The following is a 12,433-nucleotide window of genomic DNA, read 5'->3' as shown; positions in this document are numbered from 1 at the left end:
CCCCCCCCCCCCCCAAAAAAAAAAAAAAGAGAAGAAAAAAAAAAAAAAAAGCAAGAGTTGTCACTATGCATGAAAAACAGCCCTCTTTACAATGTCATCATAGAGCATTAGCTTTATATGCATGATGGCTCCCAACCACTACAACTTGATATAGAAGCATGGTTTAAAGTCTATGTCGTAGTGGTAGACAACACATTGCTAATGATGGCTACTAGGCAATTATATGTAATGACCTCAAAGAGCAGCAAGAATGGAAGGACTCCTTTTATGGAGATCCATGGCAAGAGGTCACGAGACAATGCCTTTATCTAATATGAGGCAAATTTTGCACGGTGCACCCCAAATGTCTCTAATTCCATTTTACTATGCAAGTAGCCTCGTGCACGATGAGTTAGAATATACGTATGCCAACACCCTCTCAACAAATTTGAGAAACCCTTTGAAACATATACTTATTCCTTAAAATAGATTGTTGAAGATTTAACTTGTGGTGCCAATCACAAGGCCGGGTGTGCTTGGGAACTTCACTTTGTCGATAGCATTAATGAAGGGTCTTTGATTGACAGTATTGAGTCGTAGAGATAAGGATGCATATAAGGTGAGATTGCAACATATCTTGCACTTAAACTCATCAAAGATTATTAAGGTTGCTTGCCCATTTACCATGGATTGTTTCGAAACATGAGAGGTGCTTTTCTAATGTTGGTTGCTTCCTTGGTGTAAAAGGGGTGGTGATATCAAGTGCATGGCAAGATTTGAATTACACAACACATACCTAGTATATACATCAACCATTCAATAGATATGGGTGTGACCAAAGAGAGGGGGGATTTTTTTGAAAAGATGGCAAGATGGTATGGCTTGACAACGTTTTTGGATGTTGCTACATGTAGCTCTCACAGTAAATCTTTTTCCTAGCCAATCAAGATATTTTTCCTTCTGAGAGAAGCTTTTTCTGCTTGTCCATAAAAAGGATTGTCTTCAAAGAAAATAAGAAATTGTTCATTAATAGCATTTCTTTTTAAAGCCAACAAATTAGGTTTCTTAAAATTGATCAATATGCACAAATTGTTTTCCGTAGACATGAAATGCTAATATTTGTTGCAAAATTGGGACTCTACAAAAGAGCATGATTTTATCAAATCTGGGTTTTTAAAGGTTTGATCTAGATTTTTCTAATATCCGAGGAGAATCTGCTAAGTCCTTTGTCTCTCTCTCTCCCTCTCTACTTAATTGAGAGCTGCGACTAATTATGTGAAGTCACACTCTTAGCTAGCCTTTGAATCCTCCTCAAATCTTGTTCACGCAACAGCCACTCCATCGCTTGCACATGTCACGATTTCTCCCCCCTCCCCCAAAATCACGAACTTTCTTTTCCGAGTCTTTTGCACTTTCAAACCCTATACTTGGGTTGCCCCAACAATGGGTGTTGTGGCATTCCCTTCATATAAAGGGGATGTCGTACATCGGTAAATTGCACCCTTCAACCGTTTTTTCCATATCCTTCATAAAAGCGACACCCGCTAGGCGGTTTGGATTGCAGGTATGTCCAAAATAAGAAACACACATGCTATTTTCTCAGGATAGATTGTGTATTCCAGTTGAGTAAGAGAGGAGAGAGAGAAATGCATAGCTTTATCTTAGCTTCGACATTGAAGGCCTCAAGGACTCACACGGTGGAGTTATATGTTTCCCTTTACTGCAGACTTCATGCGCTTATGGATTTCTTGAGCTCTCCATGCGTTTTGAGAGTAGATTTACGGCGACATTGCAAGCGAAACCGTGGAGAGATCACAACAAAAGCGGCACCTTCAAAATGATGTTTTGTATATATAGCTCATTTGAAAATTTGGCTTTTTGTAAAATTTTCAAAATTTTGGCCTCAATTTATAAAGATAAGGTATGAGTTGTACACTTTTCAAAATGAAATTGACATTTCATATGTTCTATGCAAGCTCGGGGGGTTCACTAGGTGTAAAACTACCATATCACGTGTGTCCAATACATGTTTGTAAAACCCCTTATTTGTGATTTTTTAAAGGTGACTTCACCTCAGCTGCTTGATAATCTCTTCAAAATAGTCAAATCCTCATCTCAAAAAGAAGACAACGGTTGACAGAAAATTTGAGTTCACAATACTCTCAAGCATTCTGAGACACTCATATTTGAAGATCAGAGGTAAAATCCCCATATCTCGTTTAGCGAAATTCAGATCTGCATTAAAAAGCGGTAAATTTTGAGGGTTTCATCTTTTTCGATTGAAGGTGGGGTTGCGCGCTCAGGACGATAGGAGCACTGCAAGGTTCTCATCTTCCATTAGCTCCTTGGCGAGGTTGGAGGTGTGAGATAAATAGTGGGAGGTGGGTAAAGAAAGATGGAGCTCACTCACTTGTAAATGGGCTTTGTTTTTGTCGATGCAACTTTTAAAAATTGCTTGGATGTCACCTTGACTACCAAACATGGTTTTTTATGCATAATACAAATTATATGATGTTCACTATTTTGAACACATGAAATTCACTTCTATTCCTCTCATGTGATTGTCTCAGAATGCTCAAGAGCATCATGAAGCCATATTTTTTCTCAATCATTCTCTTTCCATCGGGACGAGGACGTGACAATTTATGAGGGATCATCAAGTAGTATCTAGCGATGTCTCTCAATGGACATTCTTTTGAAGGTATTTTTACACTCTTTTATTCCTCTCTTTATAATTTTTCCTATAGTTTACAAGTTTCCTTGTCCTAGGAGTATCTCCTTCACAGTGGATATGTCAAAGACGATCAATTGCAAAGGTATAACAGTTCACCGATGTTATGGCAAGCCCAAACTTGTGGCACCATATGGGAAAGCCCTCTAACCACCTAGGAAAGATACATGTTGACATGGTCCAATAGCAAGAGGATTGAACCTCTCTAGCCAATGATTGTAAAGCACTAAGCCTATTTCAGACTCTGTTTTCTAACCAATCTTTGTTTTGAGCTATGATCATTGTGTCTATACTCTACCTTTATGCTTTTTCCCTAAGCTATCTTCTAACCCTAATTTCCATTCCTCTAATCCTAACCCTAGCATCATGGTGAGCTTAAGGCTTTCACCCACCATAGCCTAGCTCACTAATGACGCTTAGGGTAGAGCACGCTTTCGTTCCCTAATTTTAACAAGTGGTATCAGAGCCTATGGTTTTCCCATTGGCCTAATCATATATGATTTTCTCCCTTTATCCTAATCACCATCGTTTGCTAACCAAGTTTGGGCATGCTCTTGGCAATACCAATGAGCCACTACCCTTCTTAATTTTGCGACATTTTGATTGGTGGCTTAATAATGTTGTGTGTGCATGTGTGCGCTTAATTTTTCAGGTTTTTGTGCTCATTTTTGCTTTATTAATTGCCTCATAACTTTCAATCAAGCCACCATTGGCTAGTGCAATTTGTTTGTGCATGGAGTGCTTCTTGCTGCCGTTCCATAGAGCTTTTTAGCATGAAAATCGGACACCATTTGATGTTTGATCGAGCCTACCTAAAGCCCTTTGTTTTCATCTTATTTGGGCTGCTTCATCTTTGGAGCTTATTAATCTTACCTTATTGCTTTTCTATTGGTAGGGTGTGTGTGTGTGTGTGTGTGTGTGTGTGTGTGTGTGTGTGTGTGTGTGAGAGAGAGAGAGAGAGAGAGAGAGAGAGAGAGAGAGCGAGAGAGCGCAATTATTTGTGTGTGCACCTTAGCGGTGGGAACCACTTGGAAGGTTTTTTTTTTTGGTGAAGTACCCTTTTATTCAAAAGGTTTTCTAGAGGCTTCTGTTGCAAACTTGGTCCAATCCCAACTGCATCCAGCTCACACCCCCTGTCTAAGCCCCTCTTGTGTAACTCAACAAGAGGCCCGTAGCGTGCCACACTACCTTTGTATATTTGTTGCTGCTTAACCTCCCATCTATCAGGTCCCGACTCCCCATCAATCTACATCATGCTACTCGTGAGATTTATTGAGGTTACTAGCCGAATGCTTGTCATCGTCGCATCCCCAACCAAGAGCATGGTCATGCAAGGCTTAGTAATCAGTTATTGATAACTATGCCAACTATGCCCAAACAAAGCATTTTATGAATAACTAAGGCTCTTGCATGGTCACGCGAGTCTTAGTTATTCATTCATCCTCCCAACTATGCCTTGAACTTCACAACTATGCCAAAATCGGCATAGTTACATAGGGTAGGCACAATAACTCATTTAATGCTCCTTTTTGTGTGTGACCAAGAATGAGGCTTAGTTATTTGTTCAAATAACTGATAACTAAGCCTCGCATGACCATTACCCAACTTGCATTCATCCTTGCCTTGCCAAACTGCAATGCGCTACCCAATATCTTACCGGCTATATATCGTTGTTTAGCCACCTGTGCTGCTTCCTCCGTCATCAAATTATGCTAGCACTAGGCGCCACTATTTCTTTGCTCATGGATTGATCTCACCTTGGCCCCATTAGCGCTACAGACATTAGGAATTACACCCGAGGCTTGACACCATGGCCCTCGCAAAAGCCTAGCCACATCATTACTTCCTGCTTAGTTATGCCACCATTCCTTGCTCGGTACGTGCACCCCATCACACACATCTCGTGTTGCTCACTGCTCACCTACCAGCCGTCCAAGACATTAAATGCCCATGAATTGCAAAGCGATCGCCCCAAAAGGTGCCTCCTTTACTTCCCATCATGTTGCCTGCGCGTTTAACATCTATCGAAATCCATTCTCACATTAATTCACTTTTCTTTTTTTTGAGAATTTTATTTCCTTGGGGCATGCATTTCCCCTAATATTTGCCTCCAACGAGACCTAAGAACCTCTTGCCATTAGCCCCCTTTCACACGGGCTACCTCCACACCGAGCACTATCAAGCTTCTTCTTCAAATTTAAAAAGTCATAAAGTTCAGGTTCCTCTTCTCAACACTCAAGGGAGAATTGCTTCACTAAGCAATCAAGAAAAATTCTTTCTTTACAAAGAGCCCATTCCCCAAAATGTATCTACTACATGTGCACAAAGGCACCTCGCACACATGTACACGAGAGTTAGACATTGCCTTGCAATGTCAAGGTAGGACCTTTTTCATGACCACTCACATGAGCACACATACAAGCACACAAAGTAAAATGTATGCGTGCTTTGCACCATTTTCCATGAGGATTTCACTCTCAATAAAATGGACCAACGACACCAATGAAAATCAAGCAAAGGAAGATGAAGAAAACAACATGAAAAATGACGCCAACAACAAACTCAACATGAGATGATGACAACAAAAACAGACGACGACAACAACAAGATGAAGAATTTTTTTGAAGAGGATACACATGATGACCTCTTATCACAAAAATGAATGAATGAACGAACAAAATTGTACTACCTAGGACTACTAGTGAACCTACTAAGTCTCACTTGTGAACCATAGTGATGCATTCGGTAGAGAACGGCTATGATGTATCATGAGGCATTGAAGTATGTCGCTGAATCCACTAAGAATCACCACGATGTATTCAATTGTGAACCGTGATGTGTTAAATCCAGCGAGAACTGCCATGATTAATCAGGTAGATGAATCATGTTAGCCTAGGATTACGCCATGACATGAATCCAAAAACACATAAAGACTTTATAAAACCCCAAGTATGGCTTAAAGGGGCGATTGTTAGGGTAAGCCCAAACTTGTGGCACCATATAGAAAAGCCCTCTAGCCACCTTGAAAAGTTAAATGCTGACATGGTCCAATAGCAAGAGGACGCAACCTCTCTGGCCAATGATTGTAAATCATTAAGCCTATTTGAGACGTTGTTTTCTAATCAATCTTTGCACTTTGAGCTATCATCATGGTGTCTATACTCTACATGATTGAATGCTTATTGTTATCATAGTTCTTGGGAATTGTAGTAAAAAATGAGATTTCATCACTAAATTTTGCTAGGTTGTGCTAAACATTATAGCCGTTTGAACATAAAAAGGGTATCTTTTAAGGCATACCTCATGAACCTCATTGATTGCATGACGGGTGCATGATCTACTGAACTTTGAGCCAAAGAATAAGAGTAGGACTTTGATTGGGTGCAAAGGGCATGCAACCTACATGACACTCACATTTGTAATCTTTTTAGAGCGTGTTATCAACAATGACGACCATGGATTATATGAAGAAACTGTACAAAATGAGTATTGTAGTGATTTGTTCCACCTTACTGATATGCATTCCCAAATTGTCTCCGTTTTGAAGGTTGATAAACTGTTTATCAACTTACTAGACTATGATAACTCACTCTTGCAAGACATATGGGGGGTTTCAATAGTGAAACAAAAGTTTCTCCTCAGCTGATTAGAAGAATTTTTGGTAATTTGTTCTTGTAGAAAAAACTTTTATTATGAGCCTTATATTAATCTTTCACATTTGATTAGTTTATTTCTAGTTTGCCGTGAAATATAAGAAATTTGTGCGTTATGAAAAAACAACCACCATTGACCTTCACAATTCGACATGCGTGTAAGGTTTTTTTTAAAATAAAGATTATTGCTTCAAACAATAGAAGCCCAACCCTAGCTACTAACACTAAAACTGGATTGATAAGAGGACACTTTTCAATTCTGAGACAGTTTGAAGTCCTCTTAATAGAGCAAATTTTTAGAATTATTCCAAGAGATACACTGTGAGTCTTGTTGGCTTATAAGTTGAAAAAACTAGCAAAATGTATCAAGGAAGCATATACCTAGTGGCAATAATGTGCATAGAATATTGATGATTGATCAATAGAATGACAAAAATGCGATATTTTTTATACCGAATATTATGTTTTCAACAAACATTGTGGGGTTTCAACAACCATAGATTTTGATCACCAACCCAACCCACTGAATTTTGTAAGAAAAATGATTCTGTGTGGTTAGAAAATCCATATCCTTCTTAGAATAGGATTGAACTATTAAATTTGTTGTTTTTGGTAAAATGCATCAATAATTGACTTGAAAGCTGTGAGAAACTTTGGATATTACTTATTGTTCCATAATAACTGAAAAGCAACCACTTCTATTTTGGGTGCATACACGAAGAGAGAAAGAGAATCTTGAAATCATGTCTTCGCGCACACTGTACTTTTTTAGTAGGAATCATCTTCTTGACTCTTCACAAAGAAGACCAGTGTTCTGAAAGCATCCAAGTAGTTACTTAATGGTTTACCCCCCTTTTGAAGCCAAGGGACCCATCAGAATCTCCATCACAACAAAGTTGTAGAAGATATACTTTTTCCCTCTTTTATGCTAATTTTCTCTCTTTTATGTAAATAAATAAATAAATAAATAAATAAATATATATGTATATATATATATATATACACACATAAATAAATAAATATAAATATAAATATAAATAAATAAATATATTTGTAATTTCATGCTTTATGAGATGAAGAAAGAGGTGGAAGGCCAATACTTAAATCATATTGATTGAGGGGGATGGTTGGGTACCCAATATGTTGTTTTGTTCATGTTTCTTTCTTTGTGTGTTGTGATTATTCAATCAAAGTGCCTACAATCATAACAAAAAACAAGAGACAATTACAAAGTGTTAAAAATTAGCCTTAAAATCAATCAAAATGTCTACAATCATAAGAAAACAAAGAAGATTCTCTCTCAACTACTTGTATTAACCATTTGAATTGTTCAAAGGCTTTGCACATTCACTGGAGGTATTCTTGAGATTTTTTTGACTCATACAACAGACACATATATCATCTTATTCATTTTCTTATGTTCTTGCAATTTAACTCTTGCATATATATTTTAGGTTTACATTTATTTATTTTTGTAATTTTATTTTCCTTGAATAAACCAACTATAGCCACCTAAGACTCTCTTGCTATGGATCAAAAGATTGAATTTTTTCTTGGAAGAGCTTGAAAAGAAGCGCACTGGACTATTTTTACTATTACTACTTTTTTAAACATTTTATTAAATTTTCTTATGTTTTATTCTTTTTTTTTTCAAAATAAGCAATGTAAAAAACTCTCTTTTATCTACTATTCTTATAGTTTAAGTGAAAAGCAACCACTTCTATTTTGGGTGGAGAGAAAAGAATCCCAAAATCGCGTCTTTGCGTGCACCACAGTTCTTCAGCAGGAATCATCTTCTTAACTCTTTACGAGGAAGACGAGTGCGCCAAAAGCATTTTGAGCAAGTGACATGTTTTTTATCCCCTTTCAAATTCAGTGGAGCCATCAGAATCTCCATCAGAGCAAAGCTGCAAAAGATACACTTTTGCTCTCTTTTATGCTAATTCTCTCTTAATCATGGCACACTCTCTTGATTGCGTAGTGCATCCTCTCTTATCTTTCATATATTTTTATTGTAATGCATGTTCTATAAGATGAATAAAGATATGGAAGACAAATACTCAATCATATTGATTGAGAGGGATGGTTGGTACCCAATATTATGTCTTGTGTTTTGATTCTTGTTCATGTTATTCTCTTTGTGTCTTGTGATTATTTAGTCAAATATTTTTATGAGTTTACTTTGAATTAATGAATCAAATTTGTGTTGAAAGTGTTGGAAAGATATCAAGAAGCCAACATAGTCTTTCAGCTTCAATCTCAAGTAGGCATACTATTTTTCAAAACCTTAAGAAGACCCTTTTATGTCTTGTTATTACCATCTAGAGCTAATTATAAATCCCTCATGCTAACAAAACAGAGGGCATGTCTTTACATAGGTATAGTAATTTGGGAGAATAGTACCACCTCCCCCCTCGTCTACTGACCACGTGTGCGGTATGTTTACGCACCTTTTTATGTAGAATTCATATAAATTTGACTAACACTCAATGCGTGTGTTCCAATACATATTGAAAATTACTCACTAACCTCTTTTGTTTTACATTATTTTCTAGGACAGTGATACTGCAGAGAAAGAACACCATCAATATAAGGCAATTTTCCATCCTTGCCAAGTCTTGTACAAATCTCTTCTCATGTCTCCCACACTCTTTCAATCTTAGATTTGATCTAATACATGAATGTAAGATGCATGTTTACTAGTTCTTCAAAAAGGAGAATGCACTCGCATGAGACGAGATTTTTTTATATATGCTTGTAGTTAACTAGGAAGCTACCTTAGGGTAGCTAACCTGCCACACTAGATGTAGAGTCAAGATACTCTTTTTACATTGAGAACATAGTTTTTTGGTAGAGTATCTTGTAGCTCTAACTTAAAATTTGTAAGCATGCACCAATTTAGTATTTTATATGTAAAAACACATAACAAATAAACTTTTGACAAAGGATCATGTACTATAACTTAAATGTCTTATTTTGCGTCCATTTATTTTTTCAAAGATACGTCAATTTTGTACTTAATATATATATATATATATATATATATATATATATATATATATATATATATATATATATATATACACACACACACACACACACACACACACACACACACACACACACACACACACAGACATACACTCAACCACTACCATAGACATTGTATCTTAAATAATAACTATCTAGTCACTTACATGTTGAGCATTATTTACGTTCTATGATCCCTTGCTTTGGCATTTATCCCACACTTTAGTGCCTATCATCATGCACATCTAGTTTTAAAAGATCTAGTAACCACTAAGGACAAGAGGCAATCAAGGCCTGCCTCAACAACCTTCTAAAAAGAGAAATTTTAACACATAATATCAAGAATGCTACAATACTTTCCCAATCCTTGTATCTCAAGCAATGGAAATGAAAAGTCTTAGACACTATTGCAAAAGGCTAGTTGAAGTACTTAAATCCAAGGACTTCAATGGTTGGTAACAAGATCCAAATGAGGGGACTATTGATAGGAAGAGGAGGAGTAAAATGACTTCACCATGAAGGATTAAGGAGAAAGGTCAAGAACTTGTGAAAAACTCACTAGGGCATACTTGTTGGATGTAGATTGGTGTGTGTGTGTGTGTGTGTGTAGTTGTTTTTACTTAAATAATAAGACATAATTGAACTTTAACATTCAAAAGACAACTTGCTTTAGAGAAAAGGCCATTATAAGTACAAAAACAACTCAGTCTTAGAATTATCTTTGTACAAAGCTTATGAGAATGAAGTCTCATTCCAGTATAAACTGATATATCAGAAGTACTTCCCAAGCAGTAGGAGCAAGTGAAATCATGGATAGAAAATTTTCTTTAAGACAAAAAAATTCCAAGAAAAGATAGATTCCTCACCTGCATCCATCCAAACAAGACAACACATATGTTAGCCTTGGATGTGTCCAACAGGTATCAATGGACTATATCAGTTGTTATCCATGTCCAACATAAAACTAATGTCCAAAGTCACATTCTGGTTGTTCCAGATTAGTCTGTAAGAAAGTTTTTTCTTTTTAAAAAAAGTTTGGTTCCTATTTTTTTAGTTGATCTTTAAAAAAAAATCTATAACCAAGCGGTTACCAACTTTAATATATATATATATATATATTCTAAGTAAACAAATTTTGCCACATTTGACAGGCATAACATACTTTTAAAGTAAAAAAGATCTTTTAGATGTCTGTTAACAACCCAAACATCTAGTTGGCAGAAAAGCTATCCAGCTCAGCCATGTTTATCTACCTCAAAAATATAAGTTCCCTTGGACCAACGTGAATCATTTTTCTCATGTTTAATATGTCGAAAACTCATACCAATCATTTCTTTAAGGGTATTGTAACAACCTTTTGATTGAGGTGTCAATCTCTTTCAAAAGACACAAGCTCAGTATCATCTCTTGTAATGTCAGAAACGTGCAGGAGTTATAAAAAAAAAAACGCCACTTAATTAAAGCCTTGTCCAAAACTTCAACCCAATATTTTTTGCATATCTTCCAGCGGTTTGCGCTATATGAAACAGTACGCAAGCTTTACGGTGTATACATTATTGCCCAAGTGGTCACAAACCTTTATATCACGTAGTAATTTGTTAGATATAGAGTTTGTATTTTAAATTAAAAAAACCATTAGTGGTGTAGGAGGTCTTACTAAATACTCGGTACTAAGGCAATGTATAAAACTGTCAGAGTTCAAACTGTGTGAAGAGTACCTTACTCAAGTATAGGTAGATTATTTCAGTCGCAAAGAGTATTGAATCCTACCAAATTGTCAGACCATCGTACCAAATTGCTCCATCATCTCAACACCTTTTACGGCCAGAGGCATCCACCAATACTTTTGTTAAATTAGACATAATCAACCATACCAAGTGTTACCAATCAACCTTTTAATGCCATTCACTGTTTGAATTAGCCACCCACATAGTGGGCCCTACCAAGCCAAGCCAAAAATGGTACATAGCTGTATACAAGCAGAGGTGCTTATATCACCTTAGACCTACACTTTCAAAGGAGAGATAACCATATTACCAAGAGCGATAGTCAGTAACCAACTTGTGTGGGTTGTGCTGCAAGCTCCATAACACCACAACAGAGAGTGATACACACAGTCCTCTCTTTCAATTTACACGAAGCAAACACACACAAGGCTAAGTGAGAGGCGGAATGCACCCTCACCTCTTTAAATAGAAGAAGGTTGATCATGAGTAATTATGGCATGTAGCGACCAGCATACTCCATCATTTCAAGCTTTGAGTATGCAAGGTGTCATTTCTACTAGGGAAACAAAAGGGGCCGCCTCTGATGAGGCTTGGTTATGGAGAGCAGAGTTACCTACGTGCCATTAGCATGACAAGGAAGAGAGAATGTGTGTGGCACAGCTGTAGAGCTTGAGGCTAGCCTCGTTAAACGCTACCAAATTTATTGCCCATGTTTTTTGTTCTAATAATATTCCTCCTTAGGGGTACCATCCCACGGTAGATTTTATTCAAGTGTAGCCCAAAAAATAGGCACTATAGTTGTTCAGGTGTTATCAACCTTAGTTATACCATAGGTGGATGTCTATAGAAAAAATGAAAGCAGTATGGGGGTGTTTTTAATATAAAGCAAGGTAATATGTGAGTAAAACGTAGGGTGTGATTTAGAACATAGTTGTTAGCTAATATATAAAGAAATACATACTTGTGTGTGTGTGTGTGTGATGAGAGAGAGAGAGAGAGAGAGAGAGAGAGAGAGAGAGAGAGAGAGAGAGAGAGAGAGAGAGAGAGAGAGAGAGAGAACAAAGTCAAGGCCCAGGTTTTCTCACAATAATTTGGTAAGACTCTACTTCTTGAAATATCGAGTCATGGAGTCTATATTGGAAGGTGTAGTATCCAACTTGCAAAAGTTGTAGCAAAAAAATTCAAGAGCTACATGCATGATGCAAAATAGAGCAACCACACTTTCCAAGTTCAGTGGTGCAAGACCTTCAACACTGAGTCCAAGAACTACATAAAGCCAATATGTGCCAAAATCCACCCATGATGTTCAATGG

The sequence above is a fragment of the Adiantum capillus-veneris genome, chromosome 20 (genome assembly GCF_014529385.1).
Source record: "Adiantum capillus-veneris isolate H3 chromosome 20, ASM1452938v2, whole genome shotgun sequence".
Lineage (NCBI taxonomy): Eukaryota > Viridiplantae > Streptophyta > Polypodiopsida > Polypodiales > Pteridaceae > Adiantum > Adiantum capillus-veneris.
This window is presented reverse-complemented; position numbering follows the sequence as displayed.